At 37.0% G+C, this 15,170-nt stretch overlaps 1 protein-coding gene across 6 annotated transcripts in view; it reads right to left on the bottom strand.

Annotated features, from left to right (window-relative positions):
- The window catches only part of TP53INP (Tumor protein p53 inducible nuclear protein), a 158,350-nt gene that overhangs the window by 35,306 nt on the left and 107,874 nt on the right, over nucleotides 1–15,170 (bottom strand). Inside the window, exon 1 of one of the 6 annotated variants that reach the window (XM_067130964.1) lies at nucleotides 626–753. The exons of the other annotated variants lie outside the window; for them this stretch is intronic. The gene's annotated coding sequence lies outside the window, so the exon portion shown is untranslated. Of the gene's footprint in view, nucleotides 1–625; nucleotides 754–15,170 lie in introns of those variants that run through there. 6 annotated transcript variants of the gene reach the window in all.

Below are 15,170 nucleotides of genomic sequence, written 5' to 3'. Positions count from 1 at the left end.
CCCCACACTACCACCATCCCCACCAAACCCTCCACACACACACACACACACACACACAAACCCCCTTATCTATCTCTCTCTACATCAGGCCCCTACTCTGGGACCAAATACGTTTCCCCCTTCTAGCTAACCAACATTTTGTGGGTCATGGTTTCGCTTGGGTCAGGTCTGCTGAATCGCTCTTACGCCTCCATAATGAGATCAAATAGAAACATTTGCTTTCTTTTGAGTATTAATCAGGCCTTTCTTCTTGTTGGGGCAATAAAACTTAACATTTTAAGGTGAGAAAATTTTCTGCTATTATAAAGGTCGAAAGAGCGATTGACCTCACATCGACAGCTGCGATTTCAGCGTCTTCAATTCCTCTGGCTGTGTTGGGAGTCACAATCTGGTGGAAGAGTATTCCAGGGGGTTTAAATATACAGACCAAACTTAAAAATAACGTTTGTATTACCCCGCTTTACTTACACACATAGTATCAAGCACCTCTCAAGCTGCATCTACGCCACCAAGAGGAAAACATCTTTTCTTATTCGTTTCAGAGACACTGTCAGACCATTTACGTTACAGATATTAATTCTCATACACACAATTTCACTTCTTCTTACGGTTTTACACTACTTACATTTTAAGATGTTAGAATTAAGCAACCCTTGGAGTATTTTTCTGTGCTGAGGACAGATCAATACTGGCGGGTGGTGGGCCTTTACTCCTGGCAACGCTCGCTCAGCTGGTACTGATGCCAAATGTTGCTAGACACGTGTCAGTGTATTTCGTTCACACACAATGCATCAGCCAAAAAACCCAAACACATAAATTTTCAGTTTTACAGTAAACCTTTGTATTTTGATATATTAAAAATACCAACATATGAAAAACACGTATGTTCATCTTTTAGTGTGAAAATAACGTGCGAAGACTCAAGTATAGAGTCTTGTAATGCTCGCATCTGACCGCAATATTTAGAAATCTCTCGAATTTCAGAGAAACATTGTAAAATTGTAGGGTGGTTGTCGACCGTTGACAGTTCCCAGCTGATCGCCAGGATTTGATCACGTGACCAAACACTGATGATGTCATTCAAAGCTTCGATTTTTACTTCTGCCCCAAATGGCTTCCAAATTATGTGCAGTATGCATTTTTATTAACATATAATGAACATATTACTATTACAGTGATAAAATCAACTCCCAAAGGAGAGAAATGAACAAAATAACTAAAATTTTTAAAAGAATACTTGGTAACTCGTATTCTCGTTCGCCTGCGCACGTCGCTAATCACAATATAGAACTCTCTTTTTCAATCATGATATTCTCTCTAACTTTCAAAAACTTTGACGAAACTTTTACAATATCCAAATTACGTAGTCTCTACAGGAATAAGGCTACAGCAACTCGTTCCTTTAAAATATGAGTGTTTTCGTTACGTAAGGAGATGTGGCACCACTGTACAAGTGGTAAACAAAGGATGGAGAGAAAAATAATATACAACCAATCTCCGACCTGTAGGATATAGTAGTGGTATTTGGAAATAACTTTTACAGATGATATTGGAAAAACAAAGAGGGGATGTACACAGAACATCCAAAAAATTAAATAAAACAAAAGGCTTATCGCGGCCAAATACACCAACGGACTTGATGCAATAACTATTTATAGTCGACGCACAGTCAGGCAGCAATGTTATGAATGAGATAAAACTTTATATGCATGCGGAGTGAGATGATGCATACAAATAAATTTGTAACGAGTCGTTTAAACAGTGGAATTGTTACTGTAGATGGAGGTTTAATTACTCCTCTCCGAACGTAAAGTTCACTGCCCTCTAGTTATGGCTTTCCTCGGAGGAGGAGGAGGGGGAGGAGGAGGAGGAGGAGTTCATGAAGCGAGAACTCCGTTCTTCCCTACTTTCTTTAGGAGGGATGACGGTGGGGGATTGTGGGGGTGGGGTGGGGGTTAATGGGAATACCAGGGAGGTTGAGGAAGTTAAAAAAAAGAAGAGTGGCATTTACATAGGCAAAATGTTTTTATAAAACATGAGTATATGTATATACCATCATCCGTTTCCTCTCTCTGTGCATAACAGAAACACACGGAACCTGACCTCTCACGGAACACCCTTCTACATCGATTGCTGTAGTTTCTCTACCGATCGTCAACACTGCACAGCCTACTCTATTATGAATTACATTCTTCTTCTTTCTTATGCAAAAGAGAAACCATAAACTCCCACATTAAACCGTCCTACGAGTTCATAAATAAAAACGACTTGCGTTATTTGCTCTCGCATCGTAAGTTCGTGGCGTTATTTACCTTCGTTTCGTGAGTTCGTGAACTTCTCAAACTTCCCAGTGTGAACGCACTTCTACCACTTGGGGGTCGTTGACCTGCTTTTTATCGTCTCCACGCATATCGTGAGTGATTAACGATTTCGTGTAGTTCGTACTCACGTACGTGCGCTGTTATGTATGATCACATACTGTGAAAACACGTGTCTACAATTAACAGAGAGCTCTGCCTTCAAGAGCGGGTGAACAAACTGGAGATGGTGAATATAAATGTCAAGCGTAACTTACAAAAAACAAATTTAAAAAAGGAAACAACAAAAATAAGCACTAAATCTATTTTAAAAAAGGAAATAACAAAAATAAGCACTAAATCTATATTAACATTAAATACAATTGACTCATGAACAGAGAAAAAAAATATTGAAAGAATTCAAGCAAAAACGTTGGTGGCAAGATTAGCACAGAGCAACAATGCCTTGAAATTCTCAATTGTCAGTTAAAGAGAGATTAACAGACACACATATGCAAAAAAAAAAAATAGCAAAAAAAAAAAAACTAAATTAAAATTCATAAAGTAATGATTAGATATGTTGGCATGACCTCATAACGAAAGAGAGATAAGGCATCTTTTGTGACAGTTCGTTTAGCAACATTGCCCCAAATTCTAAACCGTCTTTGAATATTGAAAATTACATATGTGCAATCGTCCCAACAGGGTAATACTTCCCGATTTAATTTTCTCTCTCTCTCTCTCTCTCTCTCTCTCTCTCTCTCTCTCTCTCTCTGTCAATAGACGCGTTATTCATATAAATTCACAAAACTGAATACATCAACAACAAATAAAATTAGCGATTTCATTGGACCTGAAGCTTTTGATTTCATTGGAAACTTCGAAGGTGCTGTTTGTTTATACCTGAAACAAGTACAAAATGCGCCGAAGTTTCTTCGACGCAATCGAGTTTTCTGTATAGCCACCGAAAATAGATCTATCTTTCGGTGGTCTTGGTATAATGCTGTATGAGCCGCAGCCCAGTGGTGGCCAATCGTATATCGTTGCCAGATGCACGATTATGGCTAACTTTAGCCTTAAATAAAAAAAAAAAACCACTGAGGCTACAGGACTGCAATTTGCTATGTTTGATGAGTGGAGGGTGGATGATCAACATACCAATTTGCAGCCCTCTAGCCTTACAAAGTTTTAAGACCTGAGGGCGGACAGAAAAAGTGCGGAAGGACAAAGCCGGCACAATAGTTTTCTTTTACAGAAAACTAAAAAGTGAAAGCAAAAATGGTTCTTGCTTCCATCGTAATTTTCGACAATTTACTATAAGTAAAAAATATCTAAAGAACAGCTGTATTCTGGACAAGTAATACCTAAAACACGACCTTTCAAATTCCTTTTTTTTTAATCTGGACTTTATTAGCACCTGCAGTCTTCTTTGGCTGCTCAGTTATAAAGAGCAAGATGATCATTCCCTGTACATATCGTGTTTTGCGAGAGAGAGAGAGAGAGAGAGAGAGAGAGAGAGAGAGAGAGAGAGAGAGATTCCAAATGTACAGTACCGTGTGTGTGTGTGTGTGTGTGTGTGTGTGTGTGTGTGTGTGTGTGTGTGTGAGAGAGTGAGTGATTACAATGTACAGTACTGAGCTGTGTGTGTGAGAGAGAGAGAGAGAGAGAGAGAGAGAGAGAGAGAGAGAGAATAATGCCACCAGATTCAAAGCTGATCTGATCATAATAATATAAATAACGTCACACAGCCGTTCTCAATCCCTACCAGATATAACGAAAAAAAAAAAAAAAAAGCCACGACCAAGAAGACTCAAGGACTCACGCATATCAAGTTCTTGCAAGCTCACACCGGTCCGTACTTGAGCTACGTACCCAAGAAGTGCAAGTTCATAATCCGAGTGATTTTAAAAATATCAATACGGTGGCCTTGGTGCATGTCACCCGTTTGTCTGTCCGTCTGTACTTATGAGCGCGCGCGCGCGCACACACACAGAAAACACACATACGCAAGCACAAGCACAATTCAGGTAAACTTCATTTTACTGCTATGTAAAATACACTAATAAAACATTAATATATATATATATATATATATATATATATATATATACATATATATATATATATATATATATATATACATATATATATATATATATATATATATATATATATATATATATATATATATATAGAGAGAGAGAGAGAGAGAGAGAGAGAGAGAGAGAGAGAGAGAGAGAGAGACAGAATTAAGGTGACAATTTTGTTTGTAACATAAACACTAAGACAACATTAGAGAGAGAGAGAGAGAGAGAGAGATTTTTAATGTTTGTAACAAAACACTATACAACATTATTAAGGTGATCTTCATCTTAACTCTTTGTAAGAAAACAGATACAACATTATTGAGGAGAGAGAGAGAGAGAGAGAGAGAGAGAGACCTTCACATTGTGCTGTAATAAAAGACATCCACAGTGCATTAATCCGAGAGAGAGAGAGAGAGATCGGTCTGACAGTACATATGCACACACTGACAGAATAAAGGTGACCTTCGTTTTAATGCTATGTAAAAATACATTAATACAACATTACTGAGAGAGAGAGAGAGAGAGAGAGAGAGAGAGAGAGAGAGAGAGAGAGAGAGAGAGAGAGAAGCAAGCGAGTGACCTTCACATTGTGCTGTAATAAAATACATCCACAATGCATTAATCAGAGAGAGAGAGAGAGAGAGAGAGAGAGAGATCGGTCTGACAGCACATATGCACCCTCTGACAGAATAAAGGTGACCTTCATTTTAAAGCTATGTAAAAATACATTAACACAGCATTACTGAGAGAGAGAGAGAGAGAGAGAGAGAGAGAGAGAGACCTTCACATTGTGCTGTAATAAAATATCGTCCACAATGCATTAAATAAAAGACATCCACAATGCATTAATCAGAGAGAGAGAGAGAGAGAGAGAGAGAGAGAGAGAGAGAGAGGTAAACTGTTTAAGAAGGACGGAGAGCGATTCAGTAGTGTACGCAGTGAATACCTGAGCTCCCGGAACTAAATATAGTTAGGAAAATGCGTCTTGCTCCAAAACCCTCTCGTAACTTGTTTTATATAACAATTCCTGCGAAGGAGAAAAAACCAATGTAAAAATAAAAAAAATAAACTATTACAATACTACTGCTGATGCAGTATTAGTACTACCCTCCTGCTATTCTCCTTGCATTTCAGTACTTTTTTTTTATCTATTTATCAATTTATTCATTCATTTTTTCTCTCTGTATTTCCCTTTACCTTGTCTTACTTATTTCGAATGAGCACCATAGTCTTTGGAAGCATGAATTTCAAGTCAATGGCCCCTGTGGGCTTGTTCCGTATGAATAGGGTTCATCTTCTGAATAATAATAATAATAATAATAATAATAATAATAATAATAATAATAATAATAATTAATAATTTCAACAACAACTAAATAAGTAAAGCTTAGCACCCATCAAACATCATAGCGACATTTCAGAGTTGGTACACCCTAATTTTCTATTGCATAAAAAATAATAATTATATCTAATTTTCCCTCCGCCCCGTCTCTCTCTCTCTCTCTCTCTCTCTCTCTCTCTCTCTCTCTCTCTCTCTCTCTCTCTCTCTCTCTCTCCGAACCCAAAAGAATACTGGATGGAGATATTGTATCTCTGTCTGAGGTCAGGACAGAACGGAATGTCTTAGGGACGGGACTTGACGTCTCAACAATTCCTTGTAATCACCATCATTTTTGACGGTAGGGTTACAATAATAATAATAATGATAATTCACGTAAATGCCAATGAAAAAAAAAAGTTCCTTACACATTGCATTAATGATCATAAGCAAAGGAGAGAAATATACAAAGCAAAAAGAAATGAGAGGCTGAATGAAAATTCGATCAAGAACTGCCTTCCCACTGCGACTGACCGATTGATTATAGGCTACTAAACCTGGCGTCGCAAATCCCACTGTAAAGTGTTTTACAAGGGTAGATGACACGATCATTCAGTGAAACTCATCTCCTTCCCGACGCCATTCGTCAACACGTCAAAAATGTCAGTTGGTAATTTACTTCTCTTCTTATTCTTTGTATTTTTTAAAACTCATTAATCCCACCAGTGCACAGAGGCATATGCAGGCAAAATTTCTCTCAATATTTAGCAACAGATTGTTATTCAATAACCTACTGCCGTGTTGCTGTCCAGTATTCCGTTCTAATTTAGTATTCATGTACGTGAAACCTAAGCACATAATGTTACGTATGCGTGCGTGCGATAGATCACGTGTACTTGACGATGTACTCCAAGGTGATTACAGAAAGGCTAAGGTGAACACCCGTCAACTACACCTCCAGATCAGTTTCCTACTTTTCGGTTCTGCCTAGGCATTAGTTCTTAACTTTTTATCTAGTCGTCGAGCCTTTGATTCAGTGAGAGAGAGAGAGAGAGAGAGAGAGAGAGAGAGAGAGAGAGAGAGAGAGAGAGAGAGAGAGAGAGAGAGAGAGAGAGAGAGAGAGCAATAATCCGTACATGGCCGCTACGAAAGAAGATATAAATAAATGACTTAAACGCAATCATTCTTTACAATTGTTAATTGAGCTACAATTTTTATTCTTCAACACAAACAGCCAAAATCTTTTTACAATAAAAGACATTACTAGATAAACAACCCGCCACCTATATGCATCATTACAAAACCTATGCCTAATTCAGCAATGATAAAAAGAAAATACTCATTTTAAAAAATGTATTTTACAACATTAAAAGAATTTCGAAAGTACAGCTCTAGAAAAGGGAAACAGTAAGCTAAATTAAAAAAATATAATAAATGAAATGTTTCACAACTGGACTCTTAAACTTAGGGAGGACCAAAAAAACATTAGAGATAATAAAGTTAGTAAGCAAATGAGCGAGTGCGTTTGACGTGGGACCTTTTCTGCCGACGGGACAAGCAAGGCAATTGGGCGCTTTGCGTCCAGGCGTCCTTGGTGGCTCCAAAACCACACGTTGCAAACTCACCTTGCAAGACACCACTTACTTCTTATTATATCACTAACCAGCAACCACCTGCATTTAAGGTCTTCCTTCTCCTCCTCCTCTTCTTCCTCTTCCTCCTCCTCCTCCTCCTTAAATTGTTCTTCCTCTTCCTAGTCGAACTCAATCTTCCTTCATTCTTATCTTCCATCTTAATATCCTCCTCCTCCTCCTCCTCCTCCTCCTCCTCCATTCCATTCCTTCTTTTTCTTCCTATCAATCACCTACTCACCCTTCTTTATTGCTATTCTCCTCCTCCTCCTTTTTATATTGTTCTTCCTCTTCCTATTCGACCTCAGTCTTCCTTCTTCCTTATCTTCCATCTCAATATCATCCTCCTCCTTCTCTTCCTCCACTCCAGTCCTTCTTTTCTTCCTATCAATCACCTAATCACCCTTCTTTATTGTTATTCTTTGCCTCCTCCCCTCCTCCTCCTCCCCAATTCTTCTTCTTTTCCCCTTGGGGAAGGATGTCTGACTTGAAATAGTCATACCTGTCTGAATGCATTTGCATTTGTACGTCCTAACGTGATCACCAGACGAAGGCAGCGTGTCGATACAACAGCAATTTGTAATTCGAACTGCTTTCCTTCTCACTGCTAATAATCTGTACGCCGTCTTGTGCCACGTTCATTTCTGTTACCAACAGTAAATTATCCTTGTTCCATTTTGCATTAAAAATCTCAAAGTGATTGTGTAAATATGTGTGTGCTTTAAATAATTTAAGATTGCCTCCGGGTTTATCATTAATAAAATTCAACCACGTACAGCAAAACACAAAAGTGAAAACAAACAAGAGAGGTGGGTGATACTCTAGTTTATGTAAATATTGCTGCTACTACTACTACTACTACTACTACTACTACTACTACTACTACTACTAATAATAATAATAATAATAATAATAATAATAATAATAATAATAATAATAATAATAAGAGCAACAGTAAGTTTTCCTCGTTCCGCATTACGTTAAAAATCTCAAACTGACTATGGAATTATGCGTGGCCTTTAAATAATTTAGAGTCCCTTGTTTTAATAACGGTATCACTAATAAAACTCTATTAAGTAAAGCCAAAGACAAAAGTGAAAACAAATAAAACAGGTAGGTACTGAATGTAATAATAATAATAATGGAAAGAGAAACCCACAAGATTCTTGTGTATAACTTGTTTACTGGTAAATATTTACATATTACTTTGATCTAATAAGTAAATATTTACCAGTAAACAAGTTATACACAAGAATCTTGTGGGGTTTCTCTTTCCACCTTCAGAGGAAGACTGTAAGAAGTTTTTAATAATAATAATAATAATAATAATAATAATAATAATAATAATAATAATAATAATAATAATAATATAGGAGCATAACATGTCCTTAGCCAAAAGACAAACGCAAGAAAAAATCGACAACAAACTAACAAAGGTAAAATAACCCACATTCAAAGCAGAGATGGAAAGGGAGGAATGAATTCAACCGCAACAAAGAAAGAAAATTCAACAAACCAAGTAAACAAGAGCAACGTGGCAGGGGAAAATACCAAGTGACACAGATCTCGGAATCACGATTACTCATCAGTGGTCCGTTCAAGTTCATACGGGTTGAAACGTGTCCACTGCGTGATGAGTTGGCGGTTGCATAAATAAATGCGCACGTACGTACGTACGTACGTACGTCAGACGGGTTTAAACTGCGTTGTACGCCATTCAGATATGCTCTCTCTCTCTCTCTCTCTCTAGTAGTAGTGGTAGCAGTTAGTTGCAAAAAGTCCTCCTGGGACTCTGTAGACTCATAAGGCAGGCGCTGATCTACTGTTTCTAGGCCGACAGTAGTAGTATAAATTAATCATATTCACTAGAAAACACAAGAAAAGTAAAACCTGCCATTTACGTTTTTAACTGCATCCGAGAAAATGCAAAAAAAAAAAATACTAATATAAAAACTAAAAAAAAAAAAAAAAACACAACTTTACAGACTGCACAATCACCCTGATTTGCAGTTTCATATACTTCCGAATTATACGTTGCTTTTTATAAATCTAACCCGGATATAACTAAATTTGCGGGAATTAACTCAAAATAAAAAAAGATATCTCAGAGCCTATAATATTCGCCCACAAAAAACTGCTATGTGCAACTCGATCACATAAAAAAATGAAATGAAAAAAAAAAACAAGCAATTACAAAAAATAACTATCCCATCATGTGAGTTTCAGAGGGAAAGACGCAATTGCCTGCAATCAATTTCAAGAATTCCAAGGTGAATGTTAAAATAAAAATGTTTTTGACGGAGCCCCGCTATCTTAGCCTTGAGATCATTTTTGGCGCCTCGGGTAAACTTAAGTTTTCTGCCCACAATAATATTAGTTCGGTGACTAAAATAATATTTTATAGCTATAAATTCATCAAAGTTATTGATTCAGTCGTTAAACGGCGACGGCAGAAAAACTAAAGAAAGAAAAAAAATCAAAACGAGGTCGTTTTCAAGAAGGATTAGAATCAATTCTAACTATATAATCAGAAGTGTGAAGTATTTAGCGTCAGTCACCACATAGGAATTTTTTATAATCATTTGACTATTTTTCCGAAGGCCAATGTCGCAAAAAGCCGAAAGTAGAAGAAAAAAAATTAGAAGAACGCGTGAGTCTTACCAACGAAGGATCCATTAATATATATGTACGTAAATAAAAAAAAAGGTGCAGCAATTTATCCTGGATAATTAAATACGATAATGAATGCATGCCGTTTACATATAATCCATTTAACTATTAATACTATTAATAAATCAGCAAAACTTGAACAAATAAATGAAAAGTGTTTATAAAGAGGTTATACATAATAGTCACACAAATAAATGAAAAGTGTTATAAGTAAAGAGCGCTTTTAGAGTAAACTATACATACATGTGTGTGTGTGTGTGTGTGTGTATAACTGAATCACGAAAATATGGAGCATAATGAATATAAAAAATATGAAGGAAAGAAAACAAAACTGCAAGGCCTTTGACTTCTTGTCCTTCGTGGATTTTTTTTTACAGATAAGAGGAAACAATGGATTATATATATATATATATATATATATATATATGTCCATTATATATATATATTTTATATATATATATATATATATATATATATATATATATATATATATATATATATATATATATATATATATATATATATATATATATCATATAAAACTGTTTTTCACATTTTCATATATTATATATCATATATATATTTATTATATATATATGATATATATATATAATAATATATATATCATATAAAACTGTTTTTCCTTTCTATACTTATTATGGACGATGACTTGGCGCAATAACCTCCAAATCACGCAATAACCTTTAAATCACGTTCAAGGTGACGACTTTTCCTCGATTCCCCGTTTATGAGTCATTTCCCTCCTGACCGTCATCTCAGCCTCTCTTATCTTCAAGTCAACTTTTTTAAACTACTTTTTTAATTTTTTTTTTTCCTAATTTCAACAATTTACTAAAAGGAAGGTTATCAGGGTCGAGAGAGTGAATCGAGATAAATTGTCCTTTGATGATGCGAAGGGTCTCTGTGATATTACACCATAATTACATTCTTCTCTTCTGTGATATCACACCACAATTACATTCTGCTCTGTACTTTGACTGTTAAGCATCTGTAATCCCTTCGCATTACACTAGAGCACGTAGCACGTGACTAGTCATTACAAAAGAGGCTTACTTTCTCTCTCTAGTCTTGAGAGGCTAAATGTTCAGTCATTCCTTTCTCTTACTCAGCTTCCCTTTCTTCCGGCGTGGACTGAAGACGAACTTAAAAAAATGCGTAATTTAAATATTCAAGAGATAATACAGTATAACCTCTTCGTATCAATGATGTCAAGAGGGTATTTTTTCGACCAGAGCAATTATTTACTACGAACCTGTTGGCGCTGGACCCCGGAACTGCTGTCTCCCTACCCACCCGATCCCCTAGCTACCCGGCCCCCACCCGGGGCGTACAAACAGGTTTGCAGAATGTGGGTGGAGGTCTCCCCTACCATCCCGTTCCCCTAGCTACCCGGCCCCCACCTGGGGAGGACAAACAGGCTTGCAGGAGGTGGGTGGATGTCTCCCTACCCTCCCGATCCCCTAGCTACCCGGCCCCCACCCGGGGCGTACAAACAGGTTTGTAGGATGTGGGTGGGGGTCTCCCCTACCCTCCCGTTCCCCTAGCTACCCGGCCCCCACCAATGGAGGACAAACAGGTTTGCAGGAGGTGGGTGGATGTCTCCCTACCCTCCCGTTCCCCTACCTACCCGGCCCCCACCCAGGGCGGACAAACCGGTTTGCAGGGGGTGGGTGGCTGTGTCATGTCTCCCCTACTGTTACCCAGGGAAGGACAAACAAAATCCACTCGGATTTCATTATTATAGATATTTGAGCTTCTGAAAGACGTGTCAGTTGTTTATATATGCGAATGAAAGGCTAGCATTGCGATATATCGTTTGGTGATATCTCTATTTTAGTTGGTTGTACCTTTGATTCTCATTGCAATCCTCTAATGCCTTTTATTTCATGGTATTTTTTTTAACAAGATTTTCAAACAAGTTTTAGTCACCTACATTTCAAGGAAAATTTATTTCAGTATACTTTAACACAGATTTTGCATTTCACTTTGCCAGAAAACTTTATATCATAATCTAATTACACAAAGTTCATGTTTTAAATATTATAAGGGATAGCATACGAAAAACTTATTAGTAGAAGAAATAAGTTCTAAAGATAAAATTACATAAAACACATATCAATATTTATAAAATATAAACATGACCTCAGAAAAATCCTCGTCAGAGGATTTTATATCGATGGTAAATAGGTCTACAGACTTGTCTGTACAAACGTCTTTTACTACGACATCTTGCTGTATTTAAACCCATGTTCTTTTAAATCCTCACGTGAGACTTGAACAAAAACATCAGGTTATGATAGAATCGCTGCAGAGATTATTCTAGCTGAAACAAAAATGGCACCTCGCGTACTAACTAGACTTTTTTACTGCTTCTGAAATGAGAAACAGAGCCTGATGATTGGGCATTGGAAGCCATAGCCAAGGCACTAAAGAAAGGTGACCTGGCGGAACGTGATAACTATAGAGGCATAGCAATTACATAGGTTATAGTGAAGATATTCTCTGTGCAGCTGTGAACAAAATCTAAAAATTCCCCTATGATGGTTTGTATTGGTTACGAGAAGCACTCCACAACGTCAACTGACCAATATCATGGAAGGTCTTGCTTCCCTATGGCATTCCCGTTAGATATGTGAAAATAACTGAAATCATCCATGAACCAAGTGGAGATGTAAATTTAATGTTGACGGAGTCTTGCCAAGTGTATTTTCTGTAAATATTGGGGTGCTGCAGGGGAATGTTAATTCACCTTTCCTGTTTATCCTTGACATAGATTTTATAAGGAAAAGTGGTCGGACATGGAAGAGACAGTTTAGACTTTGAATAAGTAGATGTTGCTGGTTTAATCAGCACTGCACCACAGTTGAAAAGCTTGGTTAATAGGATGGATCATATATCTAGTAACGGGACTCACAATGTATACATCTCGGAAATACAGAAATACTGAGGGCAGAATATGCACACAGGATGACATGTGGACAGTCATGGGTACAAATTATAACAAGGTAGAATACACACACACACACACACACATACACACACACACACACACACACACATATATATATATATATATACACATGTATATACATTTTACATAATTTATTCCATATATATACATATATGTATATATGATGTTTACATAATTTAGTGTCACACACACACATATATATATGTGTGTGTGTGTGTGTGTGTGTGTGTGTGTGCTTTATAAAAATGAGTTTGTGTGTGTGTGCATGTGTAACGTTGAAACCTGTGAAGCTTATTTTCACTAAAATAAAATCCAAAACAACGACAATCTACATATTACTTTCCTCTTTTGAGATTACACTTGTACAACAGAACTGAAGCCAGATAATCGCGAAAGAGTCCCAGAATTACAGTCAGAGAGCAAGGGAAGTTCTTGGGGTACGCCAGCAACGACACCTGCTCCGGTGTCACCCTTTTGTTCTGGAGGTGGATTCCCCTTGGAGGGAAGTATTGCTGCTTCTTACTGTGCTTGTCTCTTTCGTGTTCAAAGTGTGCTTCAACGACTGTTTTTCTCAAAGTCGTGTTTTTATAGTTCCTACATGATGCACTAATGAATGTTTCAAGCGGTTGGAACTAACGTAAAGCAAGCACTTTTATCTTTTATTGCCGTAAGTGCTACACGAAATGCATGCAGACATCATGTAGAAGCAATAAAAAAAGAAATTAGTATTAAAATGATGATAAAACACGCCACAGAGAGAGAGAGAATTAGCACAAGGTAATAGGAAATACAGAAAGATAAGATCAGTTATTATGAAAAAAATTAACAAAATAATAAATAGATGGACAAAAATGTAACTGAATTATTAAAAAGCAAGGAGAATTGTTTTAGGGGTGGTAATGTATGATGACTCTGGGCCAGTGGCTTAATCATCAAAGAAGGAATCTCCACCGGATGCTTTGTATCTGAAAAAGTCTGGAAGTTTATTCATTATCTTTTATGAGAGAGAGAGAGAGAGAGAGAGAGAGAGAGAGAGAGAGAGAGAGAGAGAGAGAGAGAGAGAGAGAGAATCTTTCTTGATAAGATTTTTCCGTGGTGATATTCATATACATCGTGACTGAGTTCCCGTTGGTAGGCTGCGTATCCATGCAATGTTTTGAGGAGGGAGAATGCCCTTATGTCCTTAAGATGACCCTTAAACGTCTCCCGTCACCTACAGGACAAGATGTTATACTAAAAGGCCGACGGGACGGAATTTACATAGACTTTTTTATGATTTCAAGTGTTGGGTACGATAAAAATAAGGGGTAGAAGAAAAATCAGACTTGACCACTGACCCAGAACAGGGTAAGAGATTCGACTATCCTAACAGCAAAAAATGAATGCATCAAATAAACTTTAACCTTCGTTTACAAAAAAACAAAAACAATAATAATAATAATAATAATCATCTAAAATCTTACAAATTTGTGCAGAAACAAAAAATGGAGCGATGGATCAAAATCTTAACAGGAATGTTCTCAAGCTCTGTTGCATACCATTCTTTTTTTTTTCTTCAGCAGATTAACTTGATAATGAGGACTAAAAAAAAAAAAAAAGAAAATGACGACGAAATCTCAGCCGCCATGCAACTCACTTTATAAGGTTTCATTGTGGGCTCCGTAATGAGAAAGTGACACACCATCTTTTCGTGCGACGTAGTTATGAAACATACATACAAACACACATATATACATACACAAAAACGAGTTATTGGGGAGGGAAGACTTAATCCCGCGTCCTTTATAATCAATTATGCAACTGTTGACTCAAACCGTGAATTATGTACCTGGTTGGTAGACGACAGTAGTGGATGGCAACTACGGTGGCAAAGGGTAAGGGAATGGCAGTTTCATCCCGAGAGAGAGAGAGAGAGAGAGAGAGAGAGAGAGAGATACAGAGACAGAGACACAACACACACACACACACACACACAAACAATTATTGTGTTTTATGAGGAAGATGGTACGCCAACAAGACAATGCACCATTAGAAGTTTACCTCGGATTTTACTGTTTGTGCAGCAGTAAGCTTGGTAAGCTTTCCTGTTCACAAACAAGCAAACAACAAACACACACACACACACACACACACATATATATATATATATATATATATATATATATATATATATAT

Source organism: Macrobrachium rosenbergii, chromosome 29 (genome assembly GCF_040412425.1).
Source record: "Macrobrachium rosenbergii isolate ZJJX-2024 chromosome 29, ASM4041242v1, whole genome shotgun sequence".
Taxonomy (NCBI): domain Eukaryota; kingdom Metazoa; phylum Arthropoda; class Malacostraca; order Decapoda; family Palaemonidae; genus Macrobrachium; species Macrobrachium rosenbergii.
Note: the sequence above shows the minus strand (reverse complement) of the source record. Positions and strands in the feature narration are given on the sequence as shown.